Here is a 21,577-nt window from a genome sequence, read left to right as displayed (position 1 = left end):
TTGGGCCAGGCCTTTCATTCATGAAAGGGCACACACTTCAACTTTTCACAGTCCCTCTAAGACACGTATGCGGCAATCTGAATTTGAGCTTCTAACACCCATAGAATGGGCACTAGTGATAAAGAACTCACCTGCCAATGCAGGAGAAGTAAGAGACACTGGTTCGATCCCTGGGTCGGGAAGATCCCCTGGAGGAAGGCACAGGAACCCACTCCAGTATTCTTGCGCATATTCTTGCCTGGAGAATGTCATGAACAGAGGAGCCTGTCGGGCCACAGTCCATAGGGTTGCAAAAAGTCGGACACAACTGAAGCATGCACACCCAAAGAATACCCTGAATGAATGTATTTTAGATATAAACCTGCTGTAAGCTTGCAAGACAATTCTATTGCATTGTATTTTAGATGTCAAAAGAGTTAATTTACTAGTTTAATTATTTTACAGATCTACAATGTCTATAATCAGCTTGCATTTTTTTTTTCATATTTTAGTATGTGAAGAGTCTAAAAATGTGGATGTTGCCTGGGTCTCTCTCGATCTTGGTGAGCACTGATCCCATGGCAGAACTTGAACACTAGAACCTGGCAGGGGCGGGGAGGTGGCGCCTTCATCACTGAATGGAAATGGGGATGGGGAGAATGCAGTAAAATGAATAAGGACCACTTCTGTCTCAGCCAAGGAGACCCACACTCCCTGTGTGCTTTCTCAGTGTCAGGAATGTGCCAAAGCTGGGCACAGAGATGGCCAGGCCCTGCCTGTGAGGTAGTCATGGCTTAGCCAGGCAGGCAGACACTGAAGCAGCTATACAGTGATGTGACAAATACTATGAGAGATGCTATGACCTAATCCTCAGTACCTGTGAATATGTCACCTGACACAGCAAAGCTTCTTTGCAGATGTGATTAAGTTAAGGAAGTTGCCATGGAGAGATTATCCTGGCTTATCTGAATGGGCCCAATATAATCACAAAGGACCTTAGAAGTGAAAGAGGGAGACCTTTCCCGGACCTCCTCGCAGATGCCTTCCGCTCTCCCCAGCACTCCTGGCCTCACAGAATCCTAGCGCATTCGAACAGAGGCACCTCGTGAAAATCTGGTCCTGTCTTCCATTTCCATCCCCTGGTTGGCCCAGTGGTTAAAACGTGGGTTTGATCCCTGGTGAGGGAACTAAGATCCCACATGCTGCAGATCAACTAAGCCTGAGCACCACAGTCAGAGAGTCCACATGCTGCAACGAAAGATTCGCATGATCCAGTGAGGACCCTGAGTGCCACAACTAAGACTGAGTGCAGCCAAATAATTAGTTCTTTTTAAAAAGTGAAAGAGGAAGGAGGGTCAGGGTCAGGGCAATTCAGCTTGAGAAAGACTCAATTGGCCACTGCTGGCTTTGAAGATGGAGGAACGGGCCATGAGCCAAGAAATACAGGCAGCTTTAGAGTCTGCAAAAGACAAGGACTTGGACCGATTTCAGACCTTTGACCTCCAGAACTGTCAGATAACAAGAGTGTATGTTCTTTAAGCCCCCATGTTTGTGGTAGTTTGTCACAGCAGCCCTGGAAGACTAACGCAGGAGGACAACGCAGTAAGACTTGGGGGACCAGTCTTGAATTGGAACCACCTGCCCTCTTGGAACCTCTGTTTCTTCCTCCAAAACACAGGGGCCCTGGGCAGACAGTGTCCATGGTCACTTGGTGTTTTGATGGATAAAGGGAGCCGCCACCGTACCAGATGGCCAGCAACTGGCTGTGAGGGTTGACAGGAAATAGCAGGTCCTGGAGCGTGTTTGGTGGAATTGAAGTCCTATGGGCTGTGGATGAGGGTGAGTCAGAAAAGGGGGCTATTCATGTGGGAAATCACCCCGAGCACTTCCCAGGCACGGCTCTAGGCATGGGGGACTCCATGGTGAACCAGGACAGGCAAGGTCCCTGTCCTCACAGGCTCAGAGCAGAGGAGTGAGTGAACTAGTGGACAAGCCAGTTTCCCTTGGTCATCAGACCACAAAGGGAGTGAGGCCTGGGGATGAGATGGCGTGGGACCAGGAAGCTGGCTACTCTCAGCAGGGCTGGCCTCCCAGGGCCCAGTGTGACTTGGTCCTAGGTGATGACATGAGCTGGGCAATTAAAGAAAAGGGGGAAGAAGTAGGAAAAAATACCGAGCTGGGACTTCCCTGGTGGTCCAGTGGCTAAGACTCCATGCTCCTAACACAGAGGGCCCAGTTTCAATTCCTGGTCGGGGAACCAGATTCCACATGTCGCAACTAAGGGATTTCACATGCTGCAACTAAGAAAAGGATCCTGTACGCTGCAGCTAAAAGAGATCTTGCGTGCCACAACGATCCCATGCAAAGATCCCACGTGCCGGCGCAGCCAAATAAATAAAAATAAATATTAAAAAAAATACTGAGCTAACCAGAGTTAAACAGAATTCTACATGAAGGAGCCCTGAGGGTTTGAATACATTAATTGGTTCATGTGTGCACTTGACACATTCTCTTATTGAACCAGGCAGTGTTCTGGGCACGAGGGACGCAGGCCTGAACAAAAACAGGCAAGCGAGAACGGGGAGAGCATTGCTTAGTGCGGGCGAAGACAGACTGCACAAAAGTAAACAGACAAGTGCAAAATCAGGATGGAAAAGGACTCTGAGCAGGTAAGGGGGTGGAGGTCTGGAAAGACCCCTCGGAGGTGATGCTCTGTGAGCCGAGTCCTCACGTGCAGGAGGAATCCATGTACAGCGTTTCCCAAACTAACATGAGAACGGAACCGTGTGTCACAGGGTGTTTTGCACGACTCCTGCTCCTCAGACGGGCTTTGAGAAATGCTGGCACAGAGAAAGCTGGAGGGCGACGCTGGCTCCCGCACAGGCTCCCAGGACTGAGGTGGGCACGTCATGGAAACAAAGGAGGACACGTCACCTAGAAGTCCCCCCTCTGAAGGCGCATCAGAAAATGGGAGTGACTCGGGGGTCTCCGCTGCACTTCTGGGTTTGGCAATTCTTGCACTCTCTCCTGGGTGGCCCTAGGTCCCCTTTAGTGCCGCTGGACTAGAGACTAATTGAGAGCCCAAGATTAGACAACACGGCCTCTGAAGGCATGAGCAGGTGCTGTTTTTCACACGTCCCAGAAAGCAGAGAATGGGGATCCTTTTCCTAGGATGTTGCGTCCTAAAGAACATGTATTTGTTTTTACAGTGTGTCTGGGTGATGACGAGCAATGTGCCCATTTCCAGGGATCTTTACCCAAGTCCTCCTTCAGTCCTGATAAAGGAATACATTGTACACCCCAGGACCAGAAATAAGATCCGAGGTCCAAGCAGGGCACATCCTAGCCTCATGGAAAGTTCCTGTCCAGAGGGAGAGATTAACACTGTCTGTCTGCAAAAGAGCTGCAGGGAGTTGCCCTGAGAGCGAATGCAGCGTCCCCGTGATGTCCTTTCCTGTCTGGAGCAGGCAGGCATCTGGACTTTCTCAGAGCTCACATCAGACGTGGTGCATTATGCATTCAAGTCCTGCAGGCAGGAAGCTCCCAGCAGCCGCCATCCTGCCCCGGCTCTGTTCCTGATAAGCTGGGCTCCGGGTCTGCCAGAGGGCTGCTCTGAGAGGCCGCAGCACATGGCCTGACCTGGCAGGTGGAGACGCCACTCACCGTGGAGTTCCCTCGGCGACAGGTCAACACAGAGACAGATGGGAGCAGCCCACCCACGAGAGCTGCTGTCTTTTCCCAGCCTCTGCTTCCCTGAAGCTGTAAGACGGGCAAAGGACCAGGCCTGAGTCTAGTTCCTCTGTGTGGATGCCCTCCTCGCTCCTCGTCACCCAGTCGCCCATCATCTTTTTCATCTCAGCTCAGTGTAAACTTCCTCTGGGAAGCTGTCTAGATTGGATGATGCCGCCCTTTGGGGTTCTTACAGCATGTCCTGCCTCTTTGATGAGTACCTGTGATGGCTTCAAATCCCAGGTCTGGCAATGACTGTGCCTTGAACAAATCCCGTCACCTCCCGGGGCCTCAGTTACTGAAGAAAGGGTGTTGATAAGTTGCTCTCTGTGGTCCTTCCCAGTCCGAGGACCCTGGGATTTCCCTTCTCAAAACAAGAGCCATGAGCACAGGATGTACCCAGGCAGAGGTCTTGGCTTTGGGGCATGATCTTGAAAAAATCCCTTTCCCTCTCTTCCATTTACTCAGCACTAAAATGATCGAGCGAGCTGCAATGCTGGTTTCCAAACTTTTTAAGGCATGAAGTCCATTTTTTAAAAAATGTAATCTGATAACCTAAAACAGGTAAAAGTGGAGCTGCTCGGCTTAAAATAGGAGTGAGGGTCTGGGAGGCTCTTTCTGTTTTGGCCTCTGGGGCAGCTCCCCCAACAGAGCTGCTGAAGCACAGCTTCAAAACCACTCCCTTAGATGGTCACTCCAAATCCAGCCCAGTCAAGTTCCGATGTCCACCCACACCCAGAGGACGTCTTACTCAGGGCTTGTATTCTGTGAGGTCGGAGATCCTTTGAGAAGCATCCAAAAGATAACAAAAGTTCACCTGCTCCTCCTTAATTTTGTGGTTTTCACATGCTTAATTTCAAACATCACTCCATAGAGCACAAGAAATGAGGATTATAAAAGCAAGGAGATCAAACCAGTCAATCCAAAAGGAAATCAACCCTGACTCTTCATTGGAAGGATTGATGGTGAAGCTGAAGCTCCAATACTCCAATACTCTGGCCACCTGATGCGAAGAGCTGACTCACTGGAAAAGACCTTGATGCTGGGAAAGACTGAGGGCAGAAGGAGAAGGGGGCGATAGAGGATGAGATGATTGGATGGCATCATCAACTCAATGGACAGGAGTTTGAGCAAACTCTGGGAGATAGTGAAGGACAGGGAAGCCTGGTGTGCTGCAGTCCATGGGGTCACAAAGAGTCGGACACAACTGAGCGACTGAACAATAACAACAAAGGTAGGAGAGAAGGACTCTATCAATTAACCCATTTCCAAATCATTGCTAGCGATACAAAAGCCACAAGTGCTGGAAGGAAGGATATGAGTGAGCATGGCCAGCCTGCCGGCTCACAGAGGAATCACCAACGCCAATGGAGGCGTGCTCGCCCCTAACATGATTCCAGGCACATGTGTCCCCTCACGGCGCCCAGCAGAGCTCCTGTAGTCCCAACCACGGAGTGCCTACCACAGAAGGAGGGGCAGTCAATCAGGAGACCTGGCCGCTAGGAGCACAGAGCCAAAGACACAGACAAGGACTCTGCAGACCCAGGCCGCCCCTCCTCCTTCAGAATTCGCTGAAACATCTCCCCCATCACTCTTCCCAGGTGTGAAGGACAGGGTGGCTTTCTATAGCCAGGGCCCCACACTCCTTTACTTCTTTATTTTCCAGCACCTTCTAAATTCATCCCCCTCCTCGTGGTGAGCAAAAAGTGCTGAGGTCCGCAGAGTGAGCAACCCTGCTTCTTTGGCGTCCGAGACACACGACAACCCACTGAGAAACCCTCTGGGAGAAGGCTCAAAGGCTGGGCCTTTGTGGGCACCTGGCCGTGGGTGTTGATTTGGGGGCCAGAATGGCTGACCTTTCAGAACTTTTGAGGCAGCTGATATTCATTATTAATCTTTTAGAGGCACTAAAGCTTCTCTAAAACCACCTCCTGAAGTTAGACCTTCCCTTGGTCTTCCCTCAGTGCTTACTGGTTTATGAAAATGCATTAAATCAGGAGTCATTCTGCTCCCCTTCCTACAAAAAACGTCCCACTCTCTCAGCCCCACTGATTGGCTGGCGATGCTTCTCTTCATCAACCCCAAGACAGCAGCGGAACCTCCTGCACGATCCGGCATCTCCCCCTCCTCCCCACTCCCCGCCCCCGACCTGGTCCTGCTCCGTCCTCTTGAATTTAAACCTTTAGCCCTGCGGTGACAGACAGCAAGTTGGAAAGGGAAGGGAGGCGGTGCTATTTATAATCCGCCGGAGTTCACCCTCAGAACACGGCCATTTTTTTCCAGGCCACCTGCCAGAGCCCACATTCCCCAGGCTCCATATATGGGCCTCCCCACAGGCCCCTGTGGCCACAGCCGCACCTCTGAGGGGACTCAGGCAGCCAGGCTAGCCAGGAAGGTAAGGCCGGATCTGCTTCTCCGGGGCCTGCGAGGAGGCCAAAGCCAGCTGGGCAGCCTGGCCTCCCCACGGCGGGGTGACCTGAGACAGGCAAGGAAAGAGTCAGGAAGCCTGGGGTACCAGCCTGATGGAGCTTGCAGGGCGGCCGGCTTTCCCCCCAAGGCTTGAATAAGAATGGGGAGGGAAAAATGTATTCTCCCTATAAAACATTAGATCACCCCATAGTTTTGCCAAGTGGTTTTCAATTGTTTCCACTGCGATGTGACTGAGGTCCGTGGCGGCCTTGCCAGCCCCCAAGGGCTCCGAAAGCTGGATTTATGGATACCCTTGGATGGGCAGATGGGAGGGGAAGCCCAGGGAGGGTGGGCAGGCCAAGGCAAGGGAGCAGGGCTTGGCCAAGCTGATATTTTCTGCAGGCTCTCAGCTTTGATTAGCATATATTAAGGATACAGAAAGAGAAAGGCGTCTGGCCTCTCCTGGGCATTTGGACACAAACACCCAACTGCCTTCGGGAAGCCAAGCATGGCAGCAGCAAGAAGGGCCTGACTGGTTGAGCTGTCACTCCGGGCTCTTCTCATCTTGCTTCTTTCTGTGCTGATGCTCCTGGGACCAGGCTGGGGCCACAAGTGGGTGGGGCATGGCCCCACGGAGCAGGAGTCCTGGGAACCCTCCTCTAAGTTCATGTGGGCAATTTTACTTCAATGTCTTAGAAAGCATCTCCAAACCTCCTCCAGAATGGTCTTCAGGGGACACAGCTGTACCAAACCAAGTTCAAGTCCTTCCTCTGAACAGCTTTCTGTGGTCATCTGGCTGTCTCTTCCTTAGGATGGAGAGCATCTGGTATTGTGATGAATGGTTATTGTTAATATGAACGGTTTGGCTTTACTGAGGGCTACTCAACACCAGCCATTTAACACACAGCATCTCATTTAACTCTCATTCCCAGCTGGTGCTGGTGGTAAAGAACCTGCTTGCCAATGCTGGAGACAAAGGAGACGTGGGTTCCATCCCTGCGTCGGGAAGATCCCCTGGAGAAGGGGACAGCAACCCACTTCAGTATTCTTGTCTGGAGAATGCCACGGACAGAGGAGCCTGGCGGGCTACAGTCCATAGGGTCACAAAGGGTCAGATACGACTGAAGCGACTTAGCACACACACACACACCTCATTTAACTTCCATGTTGCTTCATCAGTGAGGAAACGGGGGAGCAGAGAGGTTAAGCACATGTCCACCCTGAGGTTGTCCAGCTCCTCACTCCCAGCCTCTCCGCTGTACACAGTGGTTCCTATCACTCCTGCTTGCCATCTGCTCTGTTGCACTTTATCCTTGCAGGTGGAGACCACTGTCTAAACCCTGTCTCCTCTTCTCCCAGAGTCAAATGAGACCCACAGAAAATCTTTGCTCATGTGGCAGTCCTTTGGCCAAGACACCCTTTACCTTTGAGCTCTTTTCACCCTGGGATGGATTCCTGAATCTCTTGACTCCGTGGCCTCTGTCACCCACCCCGAGGGGCCACACGATCCTGCCTCTGCGGAGGTCCCAGCCATCCCTACCGTTCCTCTTTTTCCTGCGACAAATATGGGACTGGCACTTCAGCAAGGGAAAAGCAGCAGCAGGAGTTGATCAATTCCTAAGCAACGAAGATCCTGTTTTCATGCAAACGTCCTCGGCATTAAAACAAAAACAAATTCTTCCCAGGGCGCGTCCTGGATGCCAAGTCTTCTTGCAAGACACATTTTGAAGCAAGGTTCTGCGCCTGCGTGAGAGTCTAAGGGGGGGCTGGGAGGAGAGCTGCGTGCCAAGCACTGTCTTGATATGCTTTCCTTTTAAACTTGCAGCCACTCCATGAGCTAGCCACAGTCAGATCCGAATTTGACAGATAAGGAAACAGAGAGAAATGAGGGAACGTATCCAGGGTCAATCAGCCGGCGAATGGCAGCCAGGGCACGTGACCAGGTCTGCCTGAAGCTGTATTGTTTTGGACAGGGACACAGGTTATCCACTGCGACTGTGTTCACCTTACAGAGACAAGGGGGATGACCACGAACATCTCAGATGACGACGGGCAAAATCTTTTTTTTTTTCCCTTAGTGTGCTTTTCCCATCACAAAAATAAAAAGTGTGCTTTTCCCATCAAATAAAAAGAAAGGATGGTGCCTGGATACCATTTTTCTTCTTACAACAAACCAGTTGTGGATGTGAATCTGGATGAAATGTTAGAACTGACTAAATACTGTTGAGTCTGTGATGCCTACAGAGTGCTCAGAGCATCCTGACCACTTGGTTCTGGCCACACACGGTTTCAGTTCCTTGTCTCTGAGGCTAACAGTAGATAAAGGGTGACTGTGAGAGATGTCACAAAGCAAATCAGGGCCTTTAGATGAATGACAGTAAGTGCCCTTGAGTTCTGAAGAGGTGGGGAATCACTGAGGGCTTCCTGGAGAAGGGATTTATTCCAACTCAGAGGTCTCCTAACAGATCACTGTGACCTGGTCTTACAGGAGCTGGGTGCCCACCAACACCAGCTCTACCAGAATACTGCCAGGGTCGCTGGGCTTGCCCAAGGGTTACAGCGCCCACAGGGCATCTAGCCTCCAGCTGGCCCCAGCAGCTTTGTCCTTTGGAAGTTCAAAGGCAACACACATCAATGGGTTCGGGGCAGACTTCACGCGTCACTTTTGGTAAATGATCATACCACCAGGATTGCAGCTCTTTGGTGCTGCCCAACCATCAGGCACCACCCCCTTCCTGCTGATGCTGTGCCCACAGCTCATGGTGCAGCCAAGACTACAGCTCAAACTTCTTTCCTCTTGCCTCTGAAACCCTCTGTGAGCCCCCCTTTCTTACACTGAGGAGGTGATCACTGGCTTCATCACATGCCCAGAAGCAGCCAGGCAGCTGGGATTGGGAGATACAGAGAGCAGCCTTCTTAAGGTAACCTAAAAGGGAATCCAGGGCAGGGAGGAACTCCCTCCCAGTGCTACCACAGCAACTGGGACCAAGCAGGCAAAGGTCTGGTGCAGGGAACAGTGCGTAGGCAAGTCTGGCAAAAGAAGAGGGCCCATAAAGGGGCTTTGTGGAAGTTAAAAGTGACAAGAACCATCTGAGTGGAAAGAGCATGGACTCTGTACAAAAGACCTGGGCTGGCATCCAATACTGACTGTCCCTGCATCAGGGGTTGAGAGCACTCCCCGGTATTCACGTTCTCCTTTTCCTACTAGGCAGCAGCTAGACTACATTTCCCAGACTTCCTTGCAGTGACAGGTGGTCATATGACAGTTTTCTGGCCAGTGGAATTTGAGTAGAAGTGATGCAGACCTGGCTCCTAAAAACCTCCCACTTGGGGTTCTCTCCTTTCTCCACCCACCCACTGAATGGAGAGAGCTCCCAGGACTAGAGGGAGACAGAGCCACAAGAGGGAAGGAGCTTGGGTCCCTGAATCACAGTGTGGAACACGGCCTGCTGGACATACATGTTGACTTGTGGTATGGGCAGAAATAGACTCCTAAGTTGTTACACCATTAAAATTTTGGGGTTGTTACAGCTGTTAGTTGAATCTGACTAATATAGACTTTCATTTACCATGTAACCTTTGGATGAGTTTCTTAACCTCTTTAAGCTTAGATTTCCTCATCTGCAAAATGAGAATTAAAAAAACCTTCCTAAGAATGACTGGATCTACATTTGTAAAGTTCCCACAACCAAGGGTGCATTATGACTTTTGCGAGCCCTAGGCACTTTTGCCTCTGCGTGTCGACCCCTCCTATGTTAAAAAAACTCAACACCCATAAAAAATTAGGTTTTAATGTTACATTGATATAAAGACAAATACACTCCAGGCTGGATTAACCGTTATGTTTATTATTATTTATTATTTTAGTATTCAATTTTATATACATTATGTTCATTTTTTCTTCTAATTTTAAGTGAAGTTAAAATGAAACATTTTCTGGGGCCCTAAAAGTATTGTGGGCCCTGGGCACCATGCCTTTTGTGCCTAATGAAGAAACTGATCCTTCTTACTACAAAGCCTGGCTCCCGATGCATGCAATAAATGATAACTATTATGGGTATTTAAAAAATAATAATAGGAAGATGGAGACATGAAATAGCCACAAATGGTTATGAAACCCTTTTCACACACCTCATTTCCTCCAGTGCTCACATCCTTTGTATGAGATGGTTTCATCTATATTCTCCAATGAAAAGAAGCAAGGCTCAAGGAGATTAAGTGCTTTGCTCAAGAGGGGTAAGAACATCCACCACTCAGCGCTTTCTGCCTGCTGGCTCATGCCAGGCACAATGCTGGACACTTGTTTTACTTTATCACTTTTAATTTTCACAATCTTGTGATGAGATGGGGCTTCTGTCATCCCCATATTACAACCGGAAAAAGAAATCAATGTTGAGGACAAATGAGTGAGCTGAGAATTGAAGCCTTCTGGTGCCATGTCTAATGGTCATTCTACCAGCCACCTTTCCATCTCTTGAGAGCTGTACCCTGAGCACTGATAATTGGCCTTGCTTGTGGAGGGTGTCAGCCACCCCAGCACCTCCTTCCACGGCATGGAGAAGGACCTGCTCAGGGCTGACATCCAGACGCATCATGCCAGGTTACACTTGGGCTTCCTCATTCTCTACCCAAATGGACTCTTTCAAAGGTCTAATTATAGTGACTTCTATTTTCTTGTAAATAATCACGTCTGTCATAACTGATTTCACTGATCCAAGGCTCCAAGTTGGCAGCCTTAGAGGTCTGAGCCAATGTGTCAATTATGCCAAGTAGGCTGTAAGCAAAAGTTGCACGAAATTGAAGAGAGAGAGAAAAAAAATTAGTCGCAGGCATATAGATGGTGGGGACCAATACGTGCTTTTCTACAACAGCTACATCAACACAAACTCCTAAATGTGGCAATGGTGTCAATCTCTCACAAACCTAAGTTAGTAAAACCAAAACAGCCACCCAGATCCCAGGGAAGGAAAACGATCTTTTTAGTAGGGACTCAAGACTGGGCGACTTCACTTTCACTTTTTACTTTCATGCATTGGAGAAGGAAATGGCAACCCACTTCAGTGTTCTTGCCTGGAGAATCCCAGGGACGGGGAAGCCTAGTGGGCTGCTGTCTATGGGGTTGCATGGAGTCGGACATGACTGAAGTGACTTAGCAGCAGCAGCAAGCCTAGAAACTGGTTTCTCTAATATTTTTTTGCGTCTAAGGTGATGCCCCTAGGAATTTGCTACAGCTCTTTGTGCTTGTTTTCAGGAAGAAAGACAGGATGCAAGTCTCTCTTGTATGAAGGACTCCCATAGCCTTAAGGGCGATGGTTTTTGAGTGTGGTTGTTTAGCCAGCACTGAGTCATAGCTCAAATGCTGTCTCCATATTTTGGTCCAAGTCTCTCTCCACCAACCTTATCAGTACTGTGACTAAGCAAATCATTTCACCTTCCCCAGTTCATCTCAGCCTTCTCATCTATAAAACGGTGACAGCCTATAAACTTCACAAGGCAGAATGACATAATGACCATGTGTGACAGTCTGTTGGAAACTGTGAGTGAGGCATACATGTTAGTCATCATCAGCATGATGAACACACCAGATACACTGAGCCCTGTTTTCAATCCATCGCGATGGTTTCTTTCTCTTCTCAAATGACTCTAAGTAGAAACAGTCATGCTTCAAGTCAAAGCAGGGATGGGAGACGGGATCTGCTTGGGACTTCTTTCTTTAGGAGGGATTTGAAAATCATCTTGAAATTAAGCTCTGAAAGTCCCTGTGTCTGACGTGAAGTCAGTGTGAGCACCGTTCTGCCCTCTCTAAGCCCTGGCAAAGCAGCCATGGAAACAGCCCAGGAATCAAGAGATTTAAGGGAGCAAAGACCATCCCTAGCTGAGTCCAGGCGCAAGGTTAGACCTGGAGTAAGGCATTGCTTGTGGCTGTTGTTGTTTAGTCACTAAGTCATGTCTGACTGTTTTGTGACTCTGTGGACTGTAGCCTGCCAGGCTCCTCTGTCCATGGGCTTTTTCTGGAAAAAATACTGAGTGACTTGCCATTTCCTCCTCCAGGGGATCTTCCTGACCCAGGGATCGAATCTGTGTCTCCTGCATTGGCAGGCAGATTCTTTATCACTGAGCCACCAGGGAAGCCCCAAGGTACTGCTTACCCACCAGCAAGCCAGTGGCAGGAACATGAAAATGGCAAAGGATAAGGAAGCAAGAGGATCCATTTGGCAAGAAAGAGGTCAGTCTTAAGCCTCCTGGTTCCCCTTTTGGACTGTCTCCGATGTATTAGTTTGTGGACGTCCCACTTTACATACAACACTGTGGGCTGAGCGCGATTCTACAGTGAGGTTTGTGACCTGGGGAGAAGGGCTGTTATCTGCTCATCGACTGGACACCACTCTATCAGCGCTGTGAAAAGATGCTTCTACAGCCCTGCTTCCACAGCTGGTCACTCCTGGACCTGCAGTCCATGGACCCGTTTTCCACCCAGACTCTGTGATGCCTCCGGGCTCCATCCCCTGTTCCCCTGCTGTTCTGTAAGTTGCTAGATTTGACTCCTTCTCCCTGTCCCTTGAGATCTTCTAGGGTACCATCACCCAACGTGTTCAACTATCGCTCTCACTCCCAGCTTCGTGTTATCTCTGACCACAGAGAAATGATAGTGACAGCCGCCTAGATGCTTTGCAAGGTCTCAGGCTTGGGGCCCAGCCCTCTTCGGACCTATGTGAACCTGTTTAGTCCTCAAAAGAAGCCAACAAGGCAGGTGTTACTATCTCCCATTTTACAGACAGGGAAATTGAGGTTTTCAGAAGTGAAGGGTCTTTACGTGTTATTGTAAGCTTGTAAGCAGCAGCATGAATTCAAAAGTCTAGACTGAATGGCTTCTAAGGCAAGCATTTAGGTCTTTATTGAAGCCATAGATAAACATGTGGATAGAATGGGGTTGAGTCAGAGACCCCAGGCTCACTACCAGGAATCTTGGTCCAGGCAATTTCATTCAGGTCCACTGGCACCCTTTGGAGTGGTCATTTAACCTGTAAACTTCTCCAAAGGAACTGTCCAACATTTCTCCAGCATGTTATCAAGTAGCTCACGAGTGGCATTCTCAAACACCTTAATGACAACCAAAGATGCCTAATTGTGGCTCCCCTCAACACACACCTACTGGCTAAAAAGCCATGAAAAAACCTGAAGTTAATCAGCCTCCACCTGCTCCAGGGAGTCCAGGAAGCTGGATCCCAGCGAGCACCGTTGTGCCCTCTCTGCTGCTGCTGTTTAGTTGCTAAGTCATGTCTGACTCTTTGCGACTCATGGACTGTAGCCCGCCAGGCTCCTCTGTCCATGAGATTTCCCAGGCAAGAATACTGGAGTGGGTTATCATTTCCTTCTGCAGGGGATTTTCCCGGCCTAGGGATCGAACGCACATCTCCTGCTTAACGGGCGGATTTCTTTACCACTAAGCCGCCTGGGAAGCCCCTCTGCCCTTTCTAAGCTCTGGCAAAACAGCCTTGGAAACAGCCCAGGAACCAAGAGGTTTAAAGCAGCTAAGATCACACTAGCTGAGTCCAGGTAGAAGGTTAGACCTGGAGTAAGACATTGCCCACCAGCAGGTCAGTGGCAGGGAGGCGACAATGGCACAGGCTAAGGGAGCGAGACGATCCATTCGGCAAGAAGAGGTCTCAAGCTGGCAGGTTCGCCTTTCCCACTGTAATTCTGGGGCACTGGCGGCACTGTGCAGAAACAGCAACCCCCAGCAAGCCTTCCTGAAGCATCCGGGCAATACTGACAGAGAGCCGTCAGAGCACACAGACATCAACAGCCTGCACTTATTAAGCTCCTACTATTTGTCAAGCATTTCGTGTGGTGCTGACTTTCATGATCTCTTAAAATGCTTTAAAAATATATATATTTTTGCAAAGAAATACTTGCTTATGGTCAAGAAATCAAATAACTACAGAGGTTGATCATAAAAACCACCAGCTTATAATACAAATTAGCCACCCCGCAAAAGCAAATCTGTTTTCCAGTTCTTTTGGTGGTGACTTCTCTGAGTGCAGGGTTTCTCTTAACCTTCCAAAAGACTGATGATGCAGACAGAATTATTACCTCTCTGCACAGATGATGACAGGGTGGGGTAGCCTCGGGTCACACAGCTGGAAAGGGGTGGAGCCAGGAGTCAGACTCACATCTGCCTCCCTCCAGGGTCTGCTCTTAAAATTTGAGGCTCTGTGGCTGACACATCTGGAGCCGAGTAAAGGATGTGGCTCAGGTCATATGGGCCCAGGATGGCTCCTAAGGTCATCTATTGTCCAAAATCACATGTGGAAGACACAACTAAATGACATCATGGGATTACACACATGAGCTGTCTTTCTTCCTGGGAGGTCTGTTTTCAGCTCTTCTTTCTAGTCTCTCTGGGCCTGATCTCCTCCAGCCACTTCAGACATCTCTGCCCTTTCTGTTATGATACAACGGCCAACGTGACATCACAGGGCGAGTCTCTGGGACCCTTATATTCCTCTCCAGGAACCTCATATCTTCCTGTCTCTTATCCTAAAAGATAGCCTGTGTAGCATTTATCACCATCTCCACTGGGACATTGCAAGAAAGAACCTTCATGAGGTTCATGAAGAAATGGCTTTCTCTGGTTTCATGCATTTGCAGTGGAAAGCATTACAATATGGACAACATCTGTTGATAATACAGCTACTGGTTAAAAGCACCAACCCAGACTAGTCAGGTTCCAATCTTAGTAGTGGCACTTGCTCACTAGCTTTGGTAACCTGGCAAGTTATTCCTTTCTCTGTAGCTGATTCTTCAACTGTAAACCGGGAAGGAGTGTAGTGAGAATTATGGATTATGAATGACGAGGGTTAACAGATGAGAGCTCTGAACTCTACTGACCAGAACCAGGGCTCCAGGCATACTATTGTTATTTATCAGTACTGTTGTTGTTGCTGAGCGTCTTGCAGTTTACTCAAGGTGTCAATACACATTGTATGGTGTCCTTGTATCTAAGAGGAGTAAGGACCGAAATGATCGTATCTCTTCAAAGTATAATTATTACTCAGGGAACTCAGACTGGGCCTCTGTGATGACCTAGAAGTGTGAGATGGGGTGGGAGGTGGGAGGAAGGCTCAAGAAGGAAGGGACATATGTGTACCTAAGGTTGATCCATGTTGATATATGGCAGAAACCAACACAATATTGTAAATATCCTTCAATTAAAAATAAGTAAACTAAAAATAGTGTAATTATTAGTCCCATTTTACAGATGAGTAAGTAGAAAAAAAAGTGACCTGCCCAAGGGGGCAGGATGGCACAGAGTCGGAAGCAGTCATGAAGACGCATTTAAACTTTCCTGCTAAGGCTGGGTATCTTTGGGTAAATCACTGTACCTCTCTAAGCCTCCTTTGTAAAATAAGGGCTGAAGCCAAGGCCTCTCCACCACTCTCTAACAGAGAAGTGATCAGCACTGCAGTTGAAAGGTCTCCCAAGTTCCCAACATCAGACTCTGGACTTGAATTAGGCGTCTTCCACTTACTACCTGGATGACTTTGGGCAAACTGTCTGGTCTCCTTGGTCTTCGGTTTCCTCATTTGAAAAATGGGGCTAATAACAGAACCCACTGTAGAAGGTAGTCATGGGAATTGGATGAGAAAACCCTGCTAACATCTCAGGAGAAGACCTGGCCTGTGGGAGCACACGGCGAGTGTCAGCTGTTGTTCCTAAGCCTCGGGTGGCCAGCCTGGCCTCCTACACCCTATAAACCCTGCGTCGTGTGTATTAGCACCATGAACTTGCTCCTTACGGTGAGGTGCCCGCTGGGCAGGGCATCACCTGTGGTTTCCAGGTGGCCGCAGGCAGGAGTGTTAAATTCTCAACCTAAATCCAAAAGCTACCTCCAAGTGCCTAACGTTTCACCTCGAATGGAAAAACCTACTTTTCTGTTTCTGCCTATAACACTGATGGTGGTGTTTTGCTTTCCTTCCCATACAGTCTGAAAATCCTGAATAAATGGCAAAAAGAATTCGCTGAGTCAACAGTATTAAAACTCTTAGGCGTGAAGCATTTCCTACATTACCAGAAGTGTAAAGGGATGTTGTGTTAGGTCACTTCGTTCATGTCTGACTCTCTGCGACTCTATGGACTGTGACCCGCCAGGTTCCTCTGTCCATGGGGATTCTCCAGGCAAGAATACTGGAGTGGGTGGCCATGCCCTCCTCCAGGGGATCTCCCAACCCAGGGATCGAACCCGTATCTCCTGCATCGGCAGGCGGGTTCTTTACCGATAGTGCCACCTGGGAAGCCCCACGAAGGGATAACATTTTCAATTATACTACTCAACACATATGCTATTGAGGGCCACATTGCCATTATTTGTAGTTAGCAGGAAGGTGGTTCATTTGTTCCAGTGGAAACTATCTGAGCCGCCCAGGGGCCAGGCACAGCCCCACGCTTTGATGATGCGACGATGACGACAATTATAGTGGCAGCCCTAGCAGTAGCCCTGCACTCACCAGTCACCCGTGGTGCTGGATCTCCTCCCTTTCCCCTGCACGCCCGCTTTCCCCCCTTCACCCTGCTCCATGACCCCGTGGACTGTCTCAGTGCGGTCCTTAACCACTGTGTCCAGGTGAGTGGCGTCCCACTGTGGGATACAGAAAATAAAAAAAGAACTCATGCCTCAGTTTTCCCATCTGCCAACTGGGTCAAACAGTAACATTTACCCCATGAATGTGGCTTAAATGAATTAACATGTTTAGAACAGTGCTGGCCATAGTAAATGTTAGTTCTTACTAATCCTTATTATCTGGAGGAAGAACTAACATGGCCATTCTGCTCCAGCTACCCTGCTCTTGAGTTCCAGAGGCCTCCTACCCCATCAGGTGTAGAGGAGGCAGGGCCCATAGCTGTTGCTAGCCCAGGGCTTCCCCATGTCTTGTTGACCCTGCGTAAGCCTGCCCACCCGCCTGTCAATAAACATTCATTAGCTCCCCTTACCTCCCCATTACCTGCTGGGACCCTAACTCAGACACTTGTACATACTGTGTTTTTGTTTTTTCAGTTTTTCAAGAATTTTCTCTAATGCTTATAAACATCTCCCTGCTTCCCACTACCCACCGATGAAAGAAACATTATTGTGCCCATTTTTAAGGATAGGAAAACTGAAGCTTAAAGTTCAACCCAAGCCCCACAGTTGCTGCTGCTGCTAAGTCACTTCAGCCATGTCTGACTCTGTGCGACCCCATAGACGGCAGCCTACCAGGCTCCCCCTGGGATTCTCCAGGCAGGAACACTCGAGTGGGTTGCCATTTCCTTCTCCAATGCATGAAAGTGAAAAGTGAAAGGGAAGTCGCTCAGTCATGTCCGACTCTTAGCGACCCCCTGGACTGCAGCCCACCAGGCTCCTCCGTCCATGGGATTTTCCAGGCAAGAGTACTGGAGTGGGGTGCCATCGCCTTCTCCAAAGCCCCACAGTTAGGAAGTAGTTAAGCTGAGTTTCAACTTCAGGATGAGTTTTCATGCCCAGGCGTGGCTTTAATGCCCAGAGTTAATGGCACATGCATCCCTGACTTCCCCAGGGTTTACAGAGGAAAGGTAATGACAGTCTTGCAGGGAAGACTACTTTGATAGGAGTAAGAACAGTGACCCTGGCAAAGGGCCAAGGGCACCTGGCACTGGACTTAGTCAGAGAGGGCTTCCCAGAGGAGGTGATATTAACCTGACTCATAAAGAGGCGGGGGTGGGGGTTATTCCAGAGGGAGAGGAACTGGAAGGCATAAGGGTTCAGAGGGAGGACAGTCAGAGAGGAGGAGCTTTATCAGGAGCTGCAAGCAGTTCCAAAGTCCTGAAGCAGAGAACTCGAGGGGGAGGTGAAGAAAAGAGACGGGTATTTGTCCTGACGAGGAGGAGGTGTGACCCCCGAGCTGAAGCTGGGACCTGAGACATTTTGGTGCTGATGCTTGGACAGGAAGTGCTCTGGTCATCCTCCCATGATGGCCAGCTCCATCAGAACAGAACGTCTTTCTATGTCAAACTTAGCCTGAAGCTCTGTATGCAATATTATTATTCTTTTATAGCACTCTTGTAAACATTTGTGTGCTTAGTCACTCAGTCGTGTCTGACTCTTTGCAACCCCACAGACTGTGGCCCGCCAGACTCCTCTGTCCATGGGATTCTCCAGCAAGAATACTGAAGTGGGTTGCCATGCCCTTCTCCAGGGGATCTTACCAACCCATGGATCAAACCCGGGTCTCTTGCATTGCAGGCATTGTTTACTGTCTGAGCCACCAGGGAAGCCCCTGCATTCCATAGGTGCTCCATAAATGAGACTGAGAACTAAAAAAAGAGAATGAGAGTGGAGAGCTGTTCCTTTGAGCAGATGTTGCCCACACCCCGCCCATGTTCCCTTGTCCTTCCCGCTCGACTGCACCGCAGCCTTCCTTCCAACTGCCGACACCTGGGTTTCCTTGCTTGGGGTCTCTGGTTCCAGGTCCCCTTTGCTTCCTGATGGGCGGCCTGAAGCACAGAAGAATTGGCTCCCTGGGGAGTACCCCACAGCCGTGGCTGATGGAAGCTGGTGAGTAAATACCACACAGGTCTCAGCCATCAGGTGGCCAGAGGTCCCCATGGGATGAAGTCCCAGTTGCCCTCAGTGGTAACTTTCTTGAAAATGCTCCAGGTCCCTTCACTTCTCAGATAAACAGCATACATCTAGATTTTTGTCTTGGCGGGGGTGCTTCTGGGAAACCCAGACGAAGACAGTCCAATTCTTGGTTTCACAGAATGAAAGAGTACAGAATTAAGGGACTTCAGGGGTAGCCTTTCATGGGCAGGAAACAGAGTCAGTCGGTGGTTAATGGCAGACACAGGATTGATCCTACTCGCAGGCTGTGTGCGCAAGAGAATTCAGGATCCTTTGTTCGAGCCTCAGCTCTGGATGCAGCATCATGTGCTGGAAAGAATGTGGGCTTTCGAGAGAGGCACACCTGGGTTAGAGTCCAGGCTGGGCCACATGCAGGCAGGTGGCCCCTATCAGCAGTTATGCAGTACCTCGGTTTGTTCATCTGGGAAATGGGGGCCACACTTACTATGCAAGGTTGTGATGATGTGCAAGTGTGAAATGTAAGTAAGACACCTCATGGAGAGAAACTAGGTTCCTCTCTAGAGTCTTTTAAGGAACTGCTTACTCTAAGTTTTAACTGCCGTTCACATACCTCCAGTCTAGCAATGATAAGGGCAACCTTATGTTTTTGCATTTTTGTGCCTCCCAGGGGACTGGAGGTGCCTAAAAGATGGGGGTCACGTTTTGCTCAACTTTGCATTTCCTGTATATTTAGCACCACACCTGGCACAGAGCAAGCACTTCATGAACGTTTGTCGAACATTTACTTTTATTTGAAGGATAATTGCTTTACAGTATTGTGTTGGTTTCTACCAAACATCAACATGAACCAGCCATAGGTCTACCCATGTCCCCCCCCACTTGAACATCCCTCCCACCTGCCTCCTCCCATCCTACCCCTCTAGGTTGTTACTGAACCCCAGTTTGGGTTCCCTGAGTTGTACAGCAAATTCCTATTGGCTATCTATTTTACATATGGTAATACATGTTTCTCAGGTGAATATAATGTGCTTCTGGGCTGTGCACCAGAGGGATCCAGTGGAAAAAAGAAAAGTAAGATCATTTCATGATACAAATGAACTTATTTACATATAACTGAACTGAAAATAAATATAAACAGAAATAAGTAAATAGAAACAGACTCACAGACTTAGAGGACAAACTTATGGCCGCCAGTGGGGAAAGAAAGGGGGAAGAGATAGGGAGTTTGGGATGGACATGTGCACACTGCTATATTTATTAATAAAATAGATAACCAACAAGGACCTACTCTATAGCACAGGGAACTCTGCTCAGTGTTATGTGGCAGCCTGGATGGGAGGGGGGGTTGGGGAGAATGAAAGTGAAAGTTAGTTGCTCAGTCGTGTTGATTCTTTGCGGCTCCATGGATTTCCTACCTGGCTCTTCGTCCATGGAATTCTCGGCAAGAGTACCCAAGTGGGTTGTGGATACATGCGTATGTATGGCTTGAGTCCCTTTGCTGTTCACTGAAACCATCACAACACTGTTAATCAGCTACACTCCAATATAAAATAAGAAGTTTTTTGTTTTTTTTAAAAGTAAGATCATTTTTTCAGAGAGTGAAGAGGGCCGAGATGAAGATAAAACAGAGGATGTGATTTAGCCTGTGGTCCTCAATAGAAGGGGAAGAAAGGATGGGACAATTTTGCTCCCTTGAGACATCTGGCAACACCTGGAGACGCTTTTGAAGGGAACTGGAGGGAAGGCGCTCCTAGTACCAACACCCTGTAACGCGCAGGAGGCCTGTCCCCAAGGGTCACCAGCGGCGAGGTGAAGAAATCCTGCTGTGGGGGGATGACGGGGAGCAGAGAGCACCTCCCTGTGCAGGTGACAGCGGACTGAGGTCCAGCCCACTCCCGGAGTGGGCGAGGAGGAGCACGGAGTGTGAGCTGCGCCCAGAGCCACCGTCACAGCCTAGCGCAGAAAGACGCCAGATGGTTAAACCGCCAAGTCTAGCTCACGCCCCCTGCGAGCTCTCTCACCTCTGCTCCGGGGTGTCATTTGGGGGTTGTTTGCTGGGCTGGGCGGGGGAAGGGCGAGGGAAATCCGGTGGGGGCTTTTGCTTGGCTGCTTTCACTTTTAAGTCCCCAGAGCCCGGAGTCCCCACCCCCTTCCCAGGCTCAGAATCGGAAAGAGGGAAGCAGAGGGTCTTCGTTCAGCCGGACCGCTTGGAAGCCCCCCACCTCCACCTGTGGGCTCCCTTCCTCCTCTCTCCGAAAGCATCTCCCGCGGCCTTCCCCCAGTCCCCCAAATGCTCCAGCTGGTGGGCTGGGGGAGAGATTTCTCTGGAGACATCCTGCTAGTCTCCCATAGCCCTGGAAGAAGTGATTTCCCAAGAGAAACAGGCATCAGGCTTCCACGGAGCCGTAAATAAACAGAGCATTCCAGAGGCAGAGGGCCGGGAGGGCGGCCGGCAGGCCAACTTTCCCCCTTCACCGTCACTGAGCCGGCCCATTAACTTTTCGAGCAGGCACTGGGCCCTGAGAGCATGCCAGCCCCGCTCCCCCCCCACCCCCTCCCACCAGCTGCCCCTTCTCTTCCCCTTTTCTTCCTTCTTCCCTGTAAATCTGTCCCAGGCCCACTGCCTCCAGAGCTGCACACAGCAGCCTTCCCGCTCCACACACGAGGGGGCTTCCCGAGGAAACGTCACACCAGTTCCCTGGGCAGTTTCTTAACGTTCAAGGCTTCCAGAAAGATCTGAGTCAACAGGCTCCGCTGAGGCAGCCAGGGTGGCAGCGGGCCTCTGACAGGCAGCCTGACCTGTAGAAGCCCTGCCAGCCCAGGGCGGGCAGAGGGAACCCAAGCGCCAGACCCCTGCGAGGA

The 21,577-nt window shown here is 49.6% G+C and overlaps 1 protein-coding gene across 3 annotated transcripts in view; it reads right to left on the bottom strand.

The window, feature by feature from the left end:
* The window catches only part of ZHX2 (zinc fingers and homeoboxes 2), a 181,433-nt gene that overhangs the window by 135,910 nt on the left and 23,946 nt on the right, over window positions 1-21,577 (bottom strand). The window contains exon 2 of one of the 3 annotated variants that reach the window (XM_086337036.1): window positions 132-238. The exons of the other annotated variants lie outside the window; for them this stretch is intronic. The gene's annotated coding sequence lies outside the window, so the exon portion shown is untranslated. The remainder of the gene's footprint in view (window positions 1-131; window positions 239-21,577) is intronic. 3 annotated transcript variants of the gene reach the window in all.

This window comes from Bos grunniens, chromosome 14 (genome assembly GCF_055505025.1).
Source record: "Bos grunniens cultivar Pamir isolate PY7600 chromosome 14, Bosgru_T2T1.0, whole genome shotgun sequence".
NCBI classification, from domain to species: domain Eukaryota; kingdom Metazoa; phylum Chordata; class Mammalia; order Artiodactyla; family Bovidae; genus Bos; species Bos grunniens.
Note: the sequence above shows the minus strand (reverse complement) of the source record. Positions and strands in the feature narration are given on the sequence as shown.